Source organism: Panulirus ornatus, chromosome 11 (assembly GCF_036320965.1).
Source record: "Panulirus ornatus isolate Po-2019 chromosome 11, ASM3632096v1, whole genome shotgun sequence".
NCBI classification, from domain to species: domain Eukaryota; kingdom Metazoa; phylum Arthropoda; class Malacostraca; order Decapoda; family Palinuridae; genus Panulirus; species Panulirus ornatus.
This window is the reverse complement of record NC_092234.1, coordinates 59,717,560-59,722,071: the sequence shown is the minus strand read 5'-3', so window position 1 is coordinate 59,722,071 and position 4,512 is coordinate 59,717,560.

Genomic DNA, 4,512 nt, shown 5'->3' with positions numbered 1-4,512 from the left:
TTTAGTATTGATAAAAACTTGTTGCATTTAATAACTTTTCATTTACACTATGTATTTCTAGCCCCTTCCACAAGGCTTCTCTATTAACCCTACCAATGCCTTCCTCAGATCGATAAATGGCACTTACAAGTGTTGTTGATTGAGTAGTCAGGCTATTCACTGTTTGTATGACCCAAAAGTTGGTTCCTGAAGGGAACAAAAGTGAATGCTCGAATTACAGATTTATGTCTTGAATATACATGATATGTTGTATGGGAGACTGGTGACTGACAAGGTGGTGCCATGTATAGAAAATCTGATTGCAGAGAATTAGCAGACCAGATGTTTGTTAGATGCACTTAAAAAGTGAAAAAAAATTCATATTCAAGTAATTTTCATATAAGGTCTTCAAAGCAAATACCTGGCCCATTCATCCTTTTCCCCTCCTTAAGTCTCACAGTTTCTCCCTAATCAGATATTCTGTGCATGCCAACATCCTCCCATAGGCCTTACCAGGTATACTCATGACATAATGAGTAATGTAATTTGAGTATCCTTTTTTGTCCTCTTTGTCTTTATGTAAGGGCACTATATATGCATTCTGCCAATAATTGGGCACCTCACCTTAAACCAAACAAACACCTAATAGCCTCGACCAGTCATTACCAAGTCACCCCCTTTCCTGAGAAACTCAACTGCTGCAGTTTTACTCCACTTCATCATAAGTAAAGCTTTCCCTTCTCTTTTCTTTCACCAAGTCATTCAGCCAGACTCTCTCACTCACGCATGCCACTTCATCCTAAACACACCACATCCACTACCCAAACACCAAACGCATTTACCAGTGTAAAATAATCTCTAAATCTTCCTTTCACCTCTTTGCTGCTTGTTAAAACTTCCCTATCTGCTGTCCTCATCTCCTTTCATAACATTTTCTTGTTTTCCCTGAAATTCATCGATACGTTGTCAATCCATCTCCCATGTGCCCTCTTTTTCTGTTGATATACCATTCTTTTGAACTGCCACTTCCCTTAGTACACCTCCCAATCATGTACACTACTTCCCTGCAGGTACCATCCATTTACCTCTTTTCTCTCTCCATCAATTCAACTCCCTTATCCAACTACTCACTATCCTTTCTCATACATGCATCCCATCCTCTGCAAGTTACACACTATACTTGCACATAATAGTACTGCTTCACTAAATTCAATTTTTTTCCCACATACAAATATAACCAAGTAATTATCATTATGTCTGACAAAACTATTCCCCCCTTTTATCATCACCAACTCCATTTCTTATTCTTGTGGTTTCATTGGATAGTTGAAATATATATATTTTTCTTTTATTATACTTTGTCGCTGTCTCCCGCGTTTGCAAGGTAGCGCAAGGAAACATACGAAAGAAATGGCCCAACCCCCCCCATACACACGCAAATATACATACCTACACAGCTTTCCATGGTTTACCCCAGACGCTTCACATGCCTTGATTCAATCCACTGACAGCACGTCAACCCCGGTATACCACATCGCTCCAATTCACTCTATTCCTTGCCCTCCTTTCACCCTCCTGCATGTTCAGGCCCCGATCACACAAAATCTTTTTCACTCCATCTTTCCACCTCCAATTTGGTCTCCCTCTTCTCCTTGTTCCCTCCACCTCCGACACATATATCCTCTTGGTCAATCTTTCCTCACTCATCCTCTCCATGTGCCCAAACCACTTCAAAACACCCTCTTCTGCTCTCTCAACCACGCTCTTTTTATTTCCACACATCTCTCTTTCCCTTACGTTACTCACTCGATCAAACCACCTCACACCACACATTGTCCTCAAACATCTCATTTCCAGCACATCCATCCTCCTGCGCACAACTCTATCCATAGCCCACGCCTCGCAACCATACAACATTGTTGGAACCACTATTCCTTCAAACATACCCATTTTTGCTTTCCAAGATAATGTTCTCGACTTCCACACATTCTTCAAGGCCCCCAGGATTTTCGCCCCCTCCCCCACCCTATGATCCACTTCCGCTTCCATGGTTCCATCCGCTGCCAGATCCACTCCCAGATATCTAAAACAATTCACTTCCTCCAGTTTTTCTCCATTCAAACTCACCTCCCAATTGACTTGACCCTCAACCCTACTGTACCTAATAACCTTGCTCTTATTCACATTTACTCTTAACTTTCTTCTTCCACACACTTTTCCAAACTCAGTCACCAGCTTCTGCAGTTTCTCACATGAATCAGCCACCAGCGCTGTATCATCAGCGAACAACAACTGACTCACTTCCCAAGCTCTCTCATCCCCAACAGACTTCATACTTGCCCCTCTTTCCAAAACTCTTGCATTTACCTCCCTAACAACCCCATCCATAAACAAATTAAACAACCATGGAGACATCACACACCCCTGCCGCAAACCTACATTCACTGAGAACCAATCATTTTCCTCTCTTCCTACACGTACACATGCCTTACATCCTCGATAAAAACTTTTCACTGCTTCTAACAACTTTCCTCCCACACCATATATTCTTAATACCTTCCACAGAGCATCTCTATCAACTCTATCATATGCCTTCTCCAGATCCATAAATGCTACATACAAATCCATTTGCTTTTCTAAGTATTTCTCACATACATTCTTCAAAGCAAACACCTGATCCACACATCCTCTACCACTTCTGAAACCACACTGCTCTTCCCCAATCTGATGCTCTGTACATGCCTTCACCCTCTCAATCAATACCCTCCCATATAATTTACCAGGAATACTCAACAAACTTATACCTCTGTAATTTGAGCACTCACTCTTATCCCCTTTGCCTATGTACAATGGCACTATGCACGCATTCCGCCAATCCTCAGGCACCTCACCATGAGTCATACATACATTAAATAACCTTACCAACCAGTCAACAATACAGTCACCCCCTTTTTTAATAAATTCCACTGCAATACCATCCAAACCTGCTGCCTTGAAAATACACACTGTAAAGCTGAAGTACAAACTGCTACTTGTTTCACCTTCCCATAACCGACTCTTGAGGCTGAACTACCCTTCCATGCATTTTCATCTACAGCCCATGCCTTGCATCCATATATCAATGGGACTTCTATTCTTTCAAACATACCCATTTTCACCCTCCTAGTTAGTGACCTCTCCTTTCATATTTCTCAAAGTCACAGAGCCTTCACCTCCTCACCTACCCTATAACTCACCTCTGCTTCCATGGTTCCATTTGCTGCCATGCCTATTCAAAGACATCTGAAACAATTTACTTAATCAAAATTTTCTTCATTTAAATTCAATCTCCCACATGATCTAGCTCTTTGCACTGCTAAACCTAATGACCTTGGTTTTATTCACATTTACTGTCAACTTTCTTTCACACACTTCCAAACTCAATACCAAACTCTGCAGTTTCTCATTCATATCCATCCCCATAAAGCCTGCATCCTTGCCCCTCTCAAAGACCCTTGCATTTACCTTCCTCACCACCTCATTCATAAATATATTCAACAGCCATGATAACACTACAAACCCTTGCCACATATCTACCTTTACCTAGAACCACTATCCCTCCTCTCTACATACTTGCACACATGCCTTACTTATTCGATAAAAACTCTTCACAGCTCCTAACAGCTTTCCTTCCACACCATATGTTCATAGCACCTTCCACAAAATATCTCTATCAGCTCTATCTTATGCTTTCTCCAGATCCCTAAACTCCACATACAAATCCTGTTTCTCGAATCATTTCTTGCGCACATTCCTCAGAGCATGCAACCGATTCACACAATCTGCCAGCCATGAAACCACACAGTTCCTCCCTAAGCTGATGCTTTGTGCATTACACCACTCACTCAATCGCCACTAAGACTTACATAAAACTTACCAGGTACATTCAACAAACTTATACTTCTGTAATTTGAACACTCAACTTTGCTTTCTCTCCACCCCTGCCTTCATATAAAGGCACTAAACATGCATTCCAATTATCCTCTGGTACCTTAAAATGATTCATACTTAAACTGAAACTCCTAACCTAACAATCCCCTCTTTCTTACAAAAGTTATTCTTCCACCCTAGGTACCCTGCCACATTTCATCATGCACATGGCTTTCAACTTCTCTTCTCACTCTACCAAACCACTTTTCATGACTCATTTTGCATACCTTCCCAATCCAAACACCCTACATCTGTCATCACACACTTTCAAGAAATCTTTTCCAAAAATGTTTATTATTTTCCGTATAATTTGCCAATACTTTCTCACCCAACTCTCACTTGCCCTCTTTCTTAGCCTCTACACCTTTCTCTTCATCTTTTGCCATTTTCTCTTGCACATTTCTAAATCACTCACTCCCTCCCTGTGAGTGTGATATCACCCTTACACATCTTATTAACTAGCAACTATACTTTTATCATCCCACCACTCACTAACCTTCCTGGACAGTCCACCTCCCACATTTCAAAGACTTCTCTAAAACATGTCAGCAAAGCTTCACTAAA